The sequence below is a fragment of the Triturus cristatus genome, chromosome 5_2 (assembly GCF_964204655.1).
Source record: "Triturus cristatus chromosome 5_2, aTriCri1.1, whole genome shotgun sequence".
Taxonomy (NCBI): domain Eukaryota; kingdom Metazoa; phylum Chordata; class Amphibia; order Caudata; family Salamandridae; genus Triturus; species Triturus cristatus.
Genome location: NC_140588.1, coordinates 553,062,303 through 553,077,688, shown reverse-complemented (window position 1 = coordinate 553,077,688; position 15,386 = coordinate 553,062,303). Strand labels below are relative to the sequence as shown.

At 33.7% G+C, this 15,386-nt stretch overlaps 12 non-coding genes across 12 annotated transcripts; 6 read left to right on the top strand and 6 right to left on the bottom strand.

Moving 5' to 3' along the window:
• Positions 1 to 439: 439 nt before the first annotated feature.
• Positions 440 to 511, top strand: TRNAQ-CUG (transfer RNA glutamine (anticodon CUG)). The gene has a single exon. It is a non-coding gene; the product is annotated as a tRNA-Gln (tRNA).
• Positions 512 to 1,336: 825 nt separating this feature from the next.
• TRNAQ-UUG (transfer RNA glutamine (anticodon UUG)) lies at positions 1,337 to 1,408 on the bottom strand. Its single transcript has one exon. It is a non-coding gene; the product is annotated as a tRNA-Gln (tRNA).
• A 1,548-nt stretch (positions 1,409 to 2,956) lies between these two features.
• TRNAQ-CUG (transfer RNA glutamine (anticodon CUG)) lies at positions 2,957 to 3,028 on the top strand. The gene has a single exon. It is a non-coding gene; the product is annotated as a tRNA-Gln (tRNA).
• Positions 3,029 to 3,853: 825 nt separating this feature from the next.
• On the bottom strand, positions 3,854 to 3,925 carry TRNAQ-UUG (transfer RNA glutamine (anticodon UUG)). Its single transcript has one exon. It is a non-coding gene; the product is annotated as a tRNA-Gln (tRNA).
• Positions 3,926 to 5,473: 1,548 nt separating this feature from the next.
• TRNAQ-CUG (transfer RNA glutamine (anticodon CUG)) lies at positions 5,474 to 5,545 on the top strand. The gene has a single exon. It is a non-coding gene; the product is annotated as a tRNA-Gln (tRNA).
• An 825-nt stretch (positions 5,546 to 6,370) lies between these two features.
• On the bottom strand, positions 6,371 to 6,442 carry TRNAQ-UUG (transfer RNA glutamine (anticodon UUG)). Its single transcript has one exon. It is a non-coding gene; the product is annotated as a tRNA-Gln (tRNA).
• A 1,548-nt stretch (positions 6,443 to 7,990) lies between these two features.
• TRNAQ-CUG (transfer RNA glutamine (anticodon CUG)) lies at positions 7,991 to 8,062 on the top strand. Its single transcript has one exon. It is a non-coding gene; the product is annotated as a tRNA-Gln (tRNA).
• An 825-nt stretch (positions 8,063 to 8,887) lies between these two features.
• Positions 8,888 to 8,959, bottom strand: TRNAQ-UUG (transfer RNA glutamine (anticodon UUG)). Its single transcript has one exon. It is a non-coding gene; the product is annotated as a tRNA-Gln (tRNA).
• Positions 8,960 to 10,507: 1,548 nt separating this feature from the next.
• Positions 10,508 to 10,579, top strand: TRNAQ-CUG (transfer RNA glutamine (anticodon CUG)). The gene has a single exon. It is a non-coding gene; the product is annotated as a tRNA-Gln (tRNA).
• An 825-nt stretch (positions 10,580 to 11,404) lies between these two features.
• TRNAQ-UUG (transfer RNA glutamine (anticodon UUG)) lies at positions 11,405 to 11,476 on the bottom strand. The gene has a single exon. It is a non-coding gene; the product is annotated as a tRNA-Gln (tRNA).
• A 1,547-nt stretch (positions 11,477 to 13,023) lies between these two features.
• Positions 13,024 to 13,095, top strand: TRNAQ-CUG (transfer RNA glutamine (anticodon CUG)). The gene has a single exon. It is a non-coding gene; the product is annotated as a tRNA-Gln (tRNA).
• An 825-nt stretch (positions 13,096 to 13,920) lies between these two features.
• TRNAQ-UUG (transfer RNA glutamine (anticodon UUG)) lies at positions 13,921 to 13,992 on the bottom strand. The gene has a single exon. It is a non-coding gene; the product is annotated as a tRNA-Gln (tRNA).
• Positions 13,993 to 15,386: the final 1,394 nt, after the last annotated feature.

Here is a 15,386-nt window from a genome sequence, read left to right as displayed (position 1 = left end):
TAATTGACTCTTTCAACCTACTGGTGTTGGATTTGAGCTATCAATGAACAAAGATGAAGAAATGGAAAAGCTCAAGAGTAATAAAAAAAGTCCCTCCAAGGTTTCAAATCGGATCATTGGATGCAAAGTCCAAATTGCCAACCATTGCTCTATCGAGCCACCCATGCAGGAGACAGAGACATTGCTTCAGTAGTCTGGAAATGTAGACTGTTTTATTATGCTACAGGCAAAGATGAACATTGTGATATAACTTTTATATTCAGATAAACATTTGAATATTTAACACTTTTATAGAGAATATAGCTGAAAAGAATCAAATCACATTAAATCTCTATCCACTATGACCATTCAAATGAGATATCTTTTTATCAATATAAGAGAAGGACATCACTGATGCGCTCTCTTTTGTCTCAATGGAAAAGGCACTCTTGTGTGAGAGGGTTCCATGGTGTAATGGTTAGCACTCTGGACTCTGAATCCAGCGATCCGAGTTCAAATCTCGGTGGGACCTACTACAATTATGAGATTCACTGTTTAACTCATTTTTTAGAATTTGGTCTAGAAAAAACCTAATATCAATGTTTTATACTGATGCGTATGAACGCATAAGTATGTATAGATGCATACATAGCTTTATCCATCTAGATAGCTGTTAGACAATATGAACATATCAATTATTCATAAACATAAATATTGAAGCTGAACCTAGAAACTGTTCTTTCACATCCACATTGTAAACATGAGTTTATTTTCCTTTCTCATCTATATGGCCAGTAATGAGATAGTTCATTTTTGCTGATTTCTTAGCTGACAACATGCTGGACTTACACAGTGCATTTCATTGTGAATTTCTTTGAAAGTGAATTTCAGATTCACACCTTTGACATGTCTTTCAAAAGATTCAACTTTATTGGTTGTGGATTTACTGTTGAAAATCAGTGTGTAAAATCTTTGTACGTCTGAATTTCAAGATTATTATTCAAACTGCACATCTTCGGTCCCCGTAATACAAAGTTTGACTCCTCAAGTTTTGTTTTAATGAATGCTTTGCAATTAAAAAGTTCCTTGTTCCCCTTATCAATAACAGTAAGATTTTAAAAAGTAATGTCGTGCATCAGGCCCCTGTGATGAGTTTGAGAAACCAGAGTGAGTTTGTAAAATCTCTCATTATTTTGAGCCATTTAGTTTCCAGGTATTGTAAAAATTCTATTATTTGCTCACATCTAGTAAACTTTTAGAGTATAATCAATAAATTAATTTTTCACCCTACCGGTATTAGATATGTGATATTAATGAATACACTTGAAAGAAAATGATTTGGTCAAGAGTCATAAAATGGCCCCACCGAGATTTGAACTCGGATCATTGGATTCAAAGTCCAAAGTGCTAACCATTACACCATGGAACCTCCCATGTGAAAGGAGTGCAAACTGCTGCAGCAATGTGGAAATGTCAAAGTTTTTAATATTCTACTGTCAAAGAGAAACTGAATTGGATTGCTTTCCTATTCTGGTAAACTTTTGCATATTGAACTATGTTGGGGAAGGATGTTGCCCAAAAGACTCAAATAACGTTATAACTCTGTTGAACAGTGGTTTTTATGTGAGATAATATTCTTCAATGAAAGATAAGTTGCCCCCTGAGGCAAATCTCTTCTGTCAAAATGGAAAGCTCACCCCGGTACGGGAGGGTGGATGGTGTCGTGGTTAGCACTCTGGACTCTGAAAACAGGGATCTGAGTACAAATTTCAGTGGGACTTATCTGAACATTACAATTTTCTTTTCCATTCAGTTCTTAGAAGTTTTATTTGGAACAACATCACATTTACTTATAAACATGTAAAAATCAACCTGTACATATGTATCTCTGTATATATAGCTATATGTCTCTGTATATTTATAGGAACATATAAACATATAGATTATAAAAATAAATATAATTAGTGGAGGTGAAAATCATGAACAGTTGTTGCCTCTCAGCATTTGAAACATGAGTTTCTACTTCTTTCTCTTTTATATGTCCTGAAATTGAGATAGTCACTTTTTACTCATTATTGATCCAACAATACAGTTGATGTATACAAAGCATATCATATGATTTGTGAATAAAGTTCAAAAATGAGAATTTGATCAGTACCTGTCATGCCTCCGACCAAAAGCTTATATTTTACGATTGGAGATCAACTGTTGTAAATCAGCATGAAAAACATTTTCTTTTCACGATTTCCATACTAATATAAAACAACATTTTTACTAGCTGAATGAGATCATCATTTGGGTTCCTCTATGTTTGATTGAAGAAAACTTCTCATTCAAAATGTGCTATTTTCGCCTTATCTATAGCGGGAAAGCTTAAAAAAGTGATGCTGTGAATCACCCGTCTGAAATGCGTTTGAGAAAATCAGGATATGATTTTATAATGGCTAACTACTTTGTGAAGAAATTTGATGTCAAAGTATTGTAAAGTTTGTATTGATGTAACTTGTTCAAGCTGATGGACATTTTGAAAGCATTCAATAATTGACTCTTTCAACCTACTGGTGTTGGATTTGAGCTATCAATGAACAAAGATGAAGAAATGGAAAAGCTCAAGAGTAATAAAAAAAGTCCCTCCAAGGTTTCAAATCGGATCATTGGATGCAAAGTCCAAATTGCCAACCATTGCTCTATCGAGCCACCCATGCAGGAGACAGAGACATTGCTTCAGTAGTCTGGAAATGTAGACTGTTTTATTATGCTACAGGCAAAGATGAACATTGTGATATAACTTTTATATTCAGATAAACATTTGAATATTTAACACTTTTATAGAGAATATAGCTGAAAAGAATCAAATCACATTAAATCTCTATCCACTATGACCATTCAAATGAGATATCTTTTTATCAATATAAGAGAAGGACATCACTGATGCGCTCTCTTTTGTCTCAATGGAAAAGGCACTCTTGTGTGAGAGGGTTCCATGGTGTAATGGTTAGCACTCTGGACTCTGAATCCAGCGATCCGAGTTCAAATCTCGGTGGGACCTACTACAATTATGAGATTCACTGTTTAACTCATTTTTTAGAATTTGGTCTAGAAAAAACCTAATATCAATGTTTTATACTGATGCGTATGAACGCATAAGTATGTATAGATGCATACATAGCTTTATCCATCTAGATAGCTGTTAGACAATATGAACATATCAATTATTCATAAACATAAATATTGAAGCTGAACCTAGAAACTGTTCTTTCACATCCACATTGTAAACATGAGTTTATTTTCCTTTCTCATCTATATGGCCAGTAATGAGATAGTTCATTTTTGCTGATTTCTTAGCTGACAACATGCTGGACTTACACAGTGCATTTCATTGTGAATTTCTTTGAAAGTGAATTTCAGATTCACACCTTTGACATGTCTTTCAAAAGATTCAACTTTATTGGTTGTGGATTTACTGTTGAAAATCAGTGTGTAAAATCTTTGTACGTCTGAATTTCAAGATTATTATTCAAACTGCACATCTTCGGTCCCCGTAATACAAAGTTTGACTCCTCAAGTTTTGTTTTAATGAATGCTTTGCAATTAAAAAGTTCCTTGTTCCCCTTATCAATAACAGTAAGATTTTAAAAAGTAATGTCGTGCATCAGGCCCCTGTGATGAGTTTGAGAAACCAGAGTGAGTTTGTAAAATCTCTCATTATTTTGAGCCATTTAGTTTCCAGGTATTGTAAAAATTCTATTATTTGCTCACATCTAGTAAACTTTTAGAGTATAATCAATAAATTAATTTTTCACCCTACCGGTATTAGATATGTGATATTAATGAATACACTTGAAAGAAAATGATTTGGTCAAGAGTCATAAAATGGTCCCACCGAGATTTGAACTCGGATCATTGGATTCAAAGTCCAAAGTGCTAACCATTACACCATGGAACCTCCCATGTGAAAGGAGTGCAAACTGCTGCAGCAATGTGGAAATGTCAAAGTTTTTAATATTCTACTGTCAAAGAGAAACTGAATTGGATTGCTTTCCTATTCTGGTAAACTTTTGCATATTGAACTATGTTGGGGAAGGATGTTGCCCAAAAGACTCAAATAACGTTATAACTCTGTTGAACAGTGGTTTTTATGTGAGATAATATTTTTCAATGAAAGATAAGTTGCCCCCTGAGGCAAATCTCTTCTGTCAAAATGGAAAGCTCACCCCGGTACGGGAGGGTGGATGGTGTCGTGGTTAGCACTCTGGACTCTGAAAACAGGGATCTGAGTACAAATTTCAGTGGGACTTATCTGAACATTACAATTTTCTTTTCCATTCAGTTCTTAGAAGTTTTATTTGGAACAACATCACATTTACTTATAAACATGTAAAAATCAACCTGTACATATGTATCTCTGTATATATAGCTATATGTCTCTGTATATTTATAGGAACATATAAACATATAGATTATAAAAATAAATATAATTAGTGGAGGTGAAAATCATGAACAGTTGTTGCCTCTCAGCATTTGAAACATGAGTTTCTACTTCTTTCTCTTTTATATGTCCTGAAATTGAGATAGTCACTTTTTACTCATTATTGATCCAACAATACAGTTGATGTATACAAAGCATATCATATGATTTGTGAATAAAGTTCAAAAATGAGAATTTGATCAGTACCTGTCATGCCTCCGACCAAAAGCTTATATTTTACGATTGGAGATCAACTGTTGTAAATCAGCATGAAAAACATTTTCTTTTCACGATTTCCATACTAATATAAAACAACATTTTTACTAGCTGAATGAGATCATCATTTGGGTTCCTCTATGTTTGATTGAAGAAAACTTCTCATTCAAAATGTGCTATTTTCGCCTTATCAATAGCGGGAAAGCTTAAAAAAGTGATGCTGTGAATCACCCGTCTGAAATGCGTTTGAGAAAATCAGGATATGATTTTATAATGGCTAACTACTTTGTGAAGAAATTTGATGTCAAAGTATTGTAAAGTTTGTATTGATGTAACTTGTTCAAGCTGATGGACATTTTGAAAGCATTCAATAATTGACTCTTTCAACCTACTGGTGTTGGATTTGAGCTATCAATGAACAAAGATGAAGAAATGGAAAAGCTCAAGAGTAATAAAAAAAGTCCCTCCAAGGTTTCAAATCGGATCATTGGATGCAAAGTCCAAATTGCCAACCATTGCTCTATCGAGCCACCCATGCAGGAGACAGAGACATTGCTTCAGTAGTCTGGAAATGTAGACTGTTTTATTATGCTACAGGCAAAGATGAACATTGTGATATAACTTTTATATTCAGATAAACATTTGAATATTTAACACTTTTATAGAGAATATAGCTGAAAAGAATCAAATCACATTAAATCTCTATCCACTATGACCATTCAAATGAGATATCTTTTTATCAATATAAGAGAAGGACATCACTGATGCGCTCTCTTTTGTCTCAATGGAAAAGGCACTCTTGTGTGAGAGGGTTCCATGGTGTAATGGTTAGCACTCTGGACTCTGAATCCAGCGATCCGAGTTCAAATCTCGGTGGGACCTACTACAATTATGAGATTCACTGTTTAACTCATTTTTTAGAATTTGGTCTAGAAAAAACCTAATATCAATGTTTTATACTGATGCGTATGAACGCATAAGTATGTATAGATGCATACATAGCTTTATCCATCTAGATAGCTGTTAGACAATATGAACATATCAATTATTCATTAACATAAATATTGAAGCTGAACCTAGAAACTGTTCTTTCACATCCACATTGTAAACATGAGTTTATTTTCCTTTCTCATCTATATGGCCAGTAATGAGATAGTTCATTTTTGCTGATTTCTTAGCTGACAACATGCTGGACTTACACAGTGCATTTCATTGTGAATTTCTTTGAAAGTGAATTTCAGATTCACACCTTTGACATGTCTTTCAAAAGATTCAACTTTATTGGTTGTGGATTTACTGTTGAAAATCAGTGTGTAAAATCTTTGTACGTCTGAATTTCAAGATTATTATTCAAACTGCACATCTTCGGTCCCCGTAATACAAAGTTTGACTCCTCAAGTTTTGTTTTAATGAATGCTTTGCAATTAAAAAGTTCCTTGTTCCCCTTATCAATAACAGTAAGATTTTAAAAAGTAATGTCGTGCATCAGGCCCCTGTGATGAGTTTGAGAAACCAGAGTGAGTTTGTAAAATCTCTCATTATTTTGAGCCATTTAGTTTCCAGGTATTGTAAAAATTCTATTATTTGCTCACATCTAGTAAACTTTTAGAGTATAATCAATAAATTAATTTTTCACCCTACCGGTATTAGATATGTGATATTAATGAATACACTTGAAAGAAAATGATTTGGTCAAGAGTCATAAAATGGTCCCACCGAGATTTGAACTCGGATCATTGGATTCAAAGTCCAAAGTGCTAACCATTACACCATGGAACCTCCCATGTGAAAGGAGTGCAAACTGCTGCAGCAATGTGGAAATGTCAAAGTTTTTAATATTCTACTGTCAAAGAGAAACTGAATTGGATTGCTTTCCTATTCTGGTAAACTTTTGCATATTGAACTATGTTGGGGAAGGATGTTGCCCAAAAGACTCAAATAACGTTATAACTCTGTTGAACAGTGGTTTTTATGTGAGATAATATTTTTCAATGAAAGATAAGTTGCCCCCTGAGGCAAATCTCTTCTGTCAAAATGGAAAGCTCACCCCGGTACGGGAGGGTGGATGGTGTCGTGGTTAGCACTCTGGACTCTGAAAACAGGGATCTGAGTACAAATTTCAGTGGGACTTATCTGAACATTACAATTTTCTTTTCCATTCAGTTCTTAGAAGTTTTATTTGGAACAACATCACATTTACTTATAAACATGTAAAAATCAACCTGTACATATGTATCTCTGTATATATAGCTATATGTCTCTGTATATTTATAGGAACATATAAACATATAGATTATAAAAATAAATATAATTAGTGGAGGTGAAAATCATGAACAGTTGTTGCCTCTCAGCATTTGAAACATGAGTTTCTACTTCTTTCTCTTTTATATGTCCTGAAATTGAGATAGTCACTTTTTACTCATTATTGATCCAACAATACAGTTGATGTATACAAAGCATATCATATGATTTGTGAATAAAGTTCAAAAATGAGAATTTGATCAGTACCTGTCATGCCTCCGACCAAAAGCTTATATTTTACGATTGGAGATCAACTGTTGTAAATCAGCATGAAAAACATTTTCTTTTCACGATTTCCATACTAATATAAAACAACATTTTTACTAGCTGAATGAGATCATCATTTGGGTTCCTCTATGTTTGATTGAAGAAAACTTCTCATTCAAAATGTGCTATTTTCGCCTTATCAATAGCGGGAAAGCTTAAAAAAGTGATGCTGTGAATCACCCGTCTGAAATGCGTTTGAGAAAATCAGGATATGATTTTATAATGGCTAACTACTTTGTGAAGAAATTTGATGTCAAAGTATTGTAAAGTTTGTATTGATGTAACTTGTTCAAGCTGATGGACATTTTGAAAGCATTCAATAATTGACTCTTTCAACCTACTGGTGTTGGATTTGAGCTATCAATGAACAAAGATGAAGAAATGGAAAAGCTCAAGAGTAATAAAAAAAGTCCCTCCAAGGTTTCAAATCGGATCATTGGATGCAAAGTCCAAATTGCCAACCATTGCTCTATCGAGCCACCCATGCAGGAGACAGAGACATTGCTTCAGTAGTCTGGAAATGTAGACTGTTTTATTATGCTACAGGCAAAGATGAACATTGTGATATAACTTTTATATTCAGATAAACATTTGAATATTTAACACTTTTATAGAGAATATAGCTGAAAAGAATCAAATCACATTAAATCTCTATCCACTATGACCATTCAAATGAGATATCTTTTTATCAATATAAGAGAAGGACATCACTGATGCGCTCTCTTTTGTCTCAATGGAAAAGGCACTCTTGTGTGAGAGGGTTCCATGGTGTAATGGTTAGCACTCTGGACTCTGAATCCAGCGATCCGAGTTCAAATCTCGGTGGGACCTACTACAATTATGAGATTCACTGTTTAACTCATTTTTTAGAATTTGGTCTAGAAAAAACCTAATATCAATGTTTTATACTGATGCGTATGAACGCATAAGTATGTATAGATGCATACATAGCTTTATCCATCTAGATAGCTGTTAGACAATATGAACATATCAATTATTCATAAACATAAATATTGAAGCTGAACCTAGAAACTGTTCTTTCACATCCACATTGTAAACATGAGTTTATTTTCCTTTCTCATCTATATGGCCAGTAATGAGATAGTTCATTTTTGCTGATTTCTTAGCTGACAACATGCTGGACTTACACAGTGCATTTCATTGTGAATTTCTTTGAAAGTGAATTTCAGATTCACACCTTTGACATGTCTTTCAAAAGATTCAACTTTATTGGTTGTGGATTTACTGTTGAAAATCAGTGTGTAAAATCTTTGTACGTCTGAATTTCAAGATTATTATTCAAACTGCACATCTTCGGTCCCCGTAATACAAAGTTTGACTCCTCAAGTTTTGTTTTAATGAATGCTTTGCAATTAAAAAGTTCCTTGTTCCCCTTATCAATAACAGTAAGATTTTAAAAAGTAATGTCGTGCATCAGGCCCCTGTGATGAGTTTGAGAAACCAGAGTGAGTTTGTAAAATCTCTCATTATTTTGAGCCATTTAGTTTCCAGGTATTGTAAAAATTCTATTATTTGCTCACATCTAGTAAACTTTTAGAGTATAATCAATAAATTAATTTTTCACCCTACCGGTATTAGATATGTGATATTAATGAATACACTTGAAAGAAAATGATTTGGTCAAGAGTCATAAAATGGTCCCACCGAGATTTGAACTCGGATCATTGGATTCAAAGTCCAAAGTGCTAACCATTACACCATGGAACCTCCCATGTGAAAGGAGTGCAAACTGCTGCAGCAATGTGGAAATGTCAAAGTTTTTAATATTCTACTGTCAAAGAGAAACTGAATTGGATTGCTTTCCTATTCTGGTAAACTTTTGCATATTGAACTATGTTGGGGAAGGATGTTGCCCAAAAGACTCAAATAACGTTATAACTCTGTTGAACAGTGGTTTTTATGTGAGATAATATTTTTCAATGAAAGATAAGTTGCCCCCTGAGGCAAATCTCTTCTGTCAAAATGGAAAGCTCACCCCGGTACGGGAGGGTGGATGGTGTCGTGGTTAGCACTCTGGACTCTGAAAACAGGGATCTGAGTACAAATTTCAGTGGGACTTATCTGAACATTACAATTTTCTTTTCCATTCAGTTCTTAGAAGTTTTATTTGGAACAACATCACATTTACTTATAAACATGTAAAAATCAACCTGTACATATGTATCTCTGTATATATAGCTATATGTCTCTGTATATTTATAGGAACATATAAACATATAGATTATAAAAATAAATATAATTAGTGGAGGTGAAAATCATGAACAGTTGTTGCCTCTCAGCATTTGAAACATGAGTTTCTACTTCTTTCTCTTTTATATGTCCTGAAATTGAGATAGTCACTTTTTACTCATTATTGATCCAACAATACAGTTGATGTATACAAAGCATATCATATGATTTGTGAATAAAGTTCAAAAATGAGAATTTGATCAGTACCTGTCATGCCTCCGACCAAAAGCTTATATTTTACGATTGGAGATCAACTGTTGTAAATCAGCATGAAAAACATTTTCTTTTCACGATTTCCATACTAATATAAAACAACATTTTTACTAGCTGAATGAGATCATCATTTGGGTTCCTCTATGTTTGATTGAAGAAAACTTCTCATTCAAAATGTGCTATTTTCGCCTTATCAATAGCGGGAAAGCTTAAAAAAGTGATGCTGTGAATCACCCGTCTGAAATGCGTTTGAGAAAATCAGGATATGATTTTATAATGGCTAACTACTTTGTGAAGAAATTTGATGTCAAAGTATTGTAAAGTTTGTATTGATGTAACTTGTTCAAGCTGATGGACATTTTGAAAGCATTCAATAATTGACTCTTTCAACCTACTGGTGTTGGATTTGAGCTATCAATGAACAAAGATGAAGAAATGGAAAAGCTCAAGAGTAATAAAAAAAGTCCCTCCAAGGTTTCAAATCGGATCATTGGATGCAAAGTCCAAATTGCCAACCATTGCTCTATCGAGCCACCCATGCAGGAGACAGAGACATTGCTTCAGTAGTCTGGAAATGTAGACTGTTTTATTATGCTACAGGCAAAGATGAACATTGTGATATAACTTTTATATTCAGATAAACATTTGAATATTTAACACTTTTATAGAGAATATAGCTGAAAAGAATCAAATCACATTAAATCTCTATCCACTATGACCATTCAAATGAGATATCTTTTTATCAATATAAGAGAAGGACATCACTGATGCGCTCTCTTTTGTCTCAATGGAAAAGGCACTCTTGTGTGAGAGGGTTCCATGGTGTAATGGTTAGCACTCTGGACTCTGAATCCAGCGATCCGAGTTCAAATCTCGGTGGGACCTACTACAATTATGAGATTCACTGTTTAACTCATTTTTTAGAATTTGGTCTAGAAAAAACCTAATATCAATGTTTTATACTGATGCGTATGAACGCATAAGTATGTATAGATGCATACATAGCTTTATCCATCTAGATAGCTGTTAGACAATATGAACATATCAATTATTCATAAACATAAATATTGAAGCTGAACCTAGAAACTGTTCTTTCACATCCACATTGTAAACATGAGTTTATTTTCCTTTCTCATCTATATGGCCAGTAATGAGATAGTTCATTTTTGCTGATTTCTTAGCTGACAACATGCTGGACTTACACAGTGCATTTCATTGTGAATTTCTTTGAAAGTGAATTTCAGATTCACACCTTTGACATGTCTTTCAAAAGATTCAACTTTATTGGTTGTGGATTTACTGTTGAAAATCAGTGTGTAAAATCTTTGTACGTCTGAATTTCAAGATTATTATTCAAACTGCACATCTTCGGTCCCCGTAATACAAAGTTTGACTCCTCAAGTTTTGTTTTAATGAATGCTTTGCAATTAAAAAGTTCCTTGTTCCCCTTATCAATAACAGTAAGATTTTAAAAAGTAATGTCGTGCATCAGGCCCCTGTGATGAGTTTGAGAAACCAGAGTGAGTTTGTAAAATCTCTCATTATTTTGAGCCATTTAGTTTCCAGGTATTGTAAAAATTCTATTATTTGCTCACATCTAGTAAACTTTTAGAGTATAATCAATAAATTAATTTTTCACCCTACCGGTATTAGATATGTGATATTAATGAATACACTTGAAAGAAAATGATTTGGTCAAGAGTCATAAAATGGTCCCACCGAGATTTGAACTCGGATCATTGGATTCAAAGTCCAAAGTGCTAACCATTACACCATGGAACCTCCCATGTGAAAGGAGTGCAAACTGCTGCAGCAATGTGGAAATGTCAAAGTTTTTAATATTCTACTGTCAAAGAGAAACTGAATTGGATTGCTTTCCTATTCTGGTAAACTTTTGCATATTGAACTATGTTGGGGAAGGATGTTGCCCAAAAGACTCAAATAACGTTATAACTCTGTTGAACAGTGGTTTTTATGTGAGATAATATTTTTCAATGAAAGATAAGTTGCCCCCTGAGGCAAATCTCTTCTGTCAAAATGGAAAGCTCACCCCGGTACGGGAGGGTGGATGGTGTCGTGGTTAGCACTCTGGACTCTGAAAACAGGGATCTGAGTACAAATTTCAGTGGGACTTATCTGAACATTACAATTTTCTTTTCCATTCAGTTCTTAGAAGTTTTATTTGGAACAACATCACATTTACTTATAAACATGTAAAAATCAACCTGTACATATGTATCTCTGTATATATAGCTATATGTCTCTGTATATTTATAGGAACATATAAACATATAGATTATAAAAATAAATATAATTAGTGAAGGTGAAAATCATGAACAGTTGTTGCCTCTCAGCATTTGAAACATGAGTTTCTACTTCTTTCTCTTTTATATGTCCTGAAATTGAGATAGTCACTTTTTACTCATTATTGATCCAACAATACAGTTGATGTATACAAAGCATATCATATGATTTGTGAATAAAGTTCAAAAATGAGAATTTGATCAGTACCTGTCATGCCTCCGACCAAAAGCTTATATTTTACGATTGGAGATCAACTGTTGTAAATCAGCATGAAAAACATTTTCTTTTCACGATTTCCATACTAATATAAAACAACATTTTTACTAGCTGAATGAGATCATCATTTGGGTTCCTCTATGTTTGATTGAAGAAAACTTCTCATTCAAAATGTGCTATTTTCGCCTTATCAATAGCGGGAAAGCTTAAAAAAGTGATGCTGTGAATCACCCGTCTGAAATGCTTTGAGAAAATCAGGATATGATTTTATAATGGCTAACTACTTTGTGAAGAAATTTGATGTCAAAGTATTGTAAAGTTTGTATTGATGTAACTTGTTCAAGCTGATGGACATTTTGAAAGCATTCAATAATTGACTCTTTCAACCTACTGGTGTTGGATTTGAGCTATCAATGAACAAAGATGAAGAAATGGAAAAGCTCAAGAGTAATAAAAAAAGTCCCTCCAAGGTTTCAAATCGGATCATTGGATGCAAAGTCCAAATTGCCAACCATTGCTCTATCGAGCCACCCATGCAGGAGACAGAGACATTGCTTCAGTAGTCTGGAAATGTAGACTGTTTTATTATGCTACAGGCAAAGATGAACATTGTGATATAACTTTTATATTCAGATAAACATTTGAATATTTAACACTTTTATAGAGAATATAGCTGAAAAGAATCAAATCACATTAAATCTCTATCCACTATGACCATTCAAATGAGATATCTTTTTATCAATATAAGAGAAGGACATCACTGATGCGCTCTCTTTTGTCTCAATGGAAAAGGCACTCTTGTGTGAGAGGGTTCCATGGTGTAATGGTTAGCACTCTGGACTCTGAATCCAGCGATCCGAGTTCAAATCTCGGTGGGACCTACTACAATTATGAGATTCACTGTTTAACTCATTTTTTAGAATTTGGTCTAGAAAAAACCTAATATCAATGTTTTATACTGATGCGTATGAACGCATAAGTATGTATAGATGCATACATAGCTTTATCCATCTAGATAGCTGTTAGACAATATGAACATATCAATTATTCATAAACATAAATATTGAAGCTGAACCTAGAAACTGTTCTTTCACATCCACATTGTAAACATGAGTTTATTTTCCTTTCTCATCTATATGGCCAGTAATGAGATAGTTCATTTTTGCTGATTTCTTAGCTGACAACATGCTGGACTTACACAGTGCATTTCATTGTGAATTTCTTTGAAAGTGAATTTCAGATTCACACCTTTGACATGTCTTTCAAAAGATTCAACTTTATTGGTTGTGGATTTACTGTTGAAAATCAGTGTGTAAAATCTTTGTACGTCTGAATTTCAAGATTATTATTCAAACTGCACATCTTCGGTCCCCGTAATACAAAGTTTGACTCCTCAAGTTTTGTTTTAATGAATGCTTTGCAATTAAAAAGTTCCTTGTTCCCCTTATCAATAACAGTAAGATTTTAAAAAGTAATGTCGTGCATCAGGCCCCTGTGATGAGTTTGAGAAACCAGAGTGAGTTTGTAAAATCTCTCATTATTTTGAGCCATTTAGTTTCCAGGTATTGTAAAAATTCTATTATTTGCTCACATCTAGTAAACTTTTAGAGTATAATCAATAAATTAATTTTTCACCCTACCGGTATTAGATATGTGATATTAATGAATACACTTGAAAGAAAATGATTTGGTCAAGAGTCATAAAATGGTCCCACCGAGATTTGAACTCGGATCATTGGATTCAAAGTCCAAAGTGCTAACCATTACACCATGGAACCTCCCATGTGAAAGGAGTGCAAACTGCTGCAGCAATGTGGAAATGTCAAAGTTTTTAATATTCTACTGTCAAAGAGAAACTGAATTGGATTGCTTTCCTATTCTGGTAAACTTTTGCATATTGAACTATGTTGGGGAAGGATGTTGCCCAAAAGACTCAAATAACGTTATAACTCTGTTGAACAGTGGTTTTTATGTGAGATAATATTTTTCAATGAAAGATAAGTTGCCCCCTGAGGCAAATCTCTTCTGTCAAAATGGAAAGCTCACCCCGGTACGGGAGGGTGGATGGTGTCGTGGTTAGCACTCTGGACTCTGAAAACAGGGATCTGAGTACAAATTTCAGTGGGACTTATCTGAACATTACAATTTTCTTTTCCATTCAGTTCTTAGAAGTTTTATTTGGAACAACATCACATTTACTTATAAACATGTAAAAATCAACCTGTACATATGTATCTCTGTATATATAGCTATATGTCTCTGTATATTTATAGGAACATATAAACATATAGATTATAAAAATAAATATAATTAGTGGAGGTGAAAATCATGAACAGTTGTTGCCTCTCAGCATTTGAAACATGAGTTTCTACTTCTTTCTCTTTTATATGTCCTGAAATTGAGATAGTCACTTTTTACTCATTATTGATCCAACAATACAGTTGATGTATACAAAGCATATCATATGATTTGTGAATAAAGTTCAAAAATGAGAATTTGATCAGTACCTGTCATGCCTCCGACCAAAAGCTTATATTTTACGATTGGAGATCAACTGTTGTAAATCAGCATGAAAAACATTTTCTTTTCACGATTTCCATACTAATATAAAACAACATTTTTACTAGCTGAATGAGATCATCATTTGGGTTCCTCTATGTTTGATTGAAGAAAACTTCTCATTCAAAATGTGCTATTTTCGCCTTATCAATAGCGGGAAAGCTTAAAAAAGTGATGCTGTGAATCACCCGTCTGAAATGCGTTTGAGAAAATCAGGATATGATTTAATAATGGCTAACTACTTTGTGAAGAAATTTGATGTCAAAGTATTGTAAAGTTTGTATTGATGTAACTTGTTCAAGCTGATGGACATTTTGAAAGCATTCAATAATTGACTCTTTCAACCTACTGGTGTTGGATTTGAGCTATCAATGAACAAAGATGAAGAAATGGAAAAGCTCAAGAGTAATAAAAAAAGTCCCTCCAAGGTTTCAAATCGGATCATTGGATGCAAAGTCCAAATTGCCAACCATTGCTCTATCGAGCCACCCATGCAGGAGACAGAGACATTGCTTCAGTAGTCTGGAAATGTAGACTGTTTTATTATGCTACAGGCAAAGATGAACATTGTGATATAACTTTTATATTCAGATAAACATTTGAATATTTAACA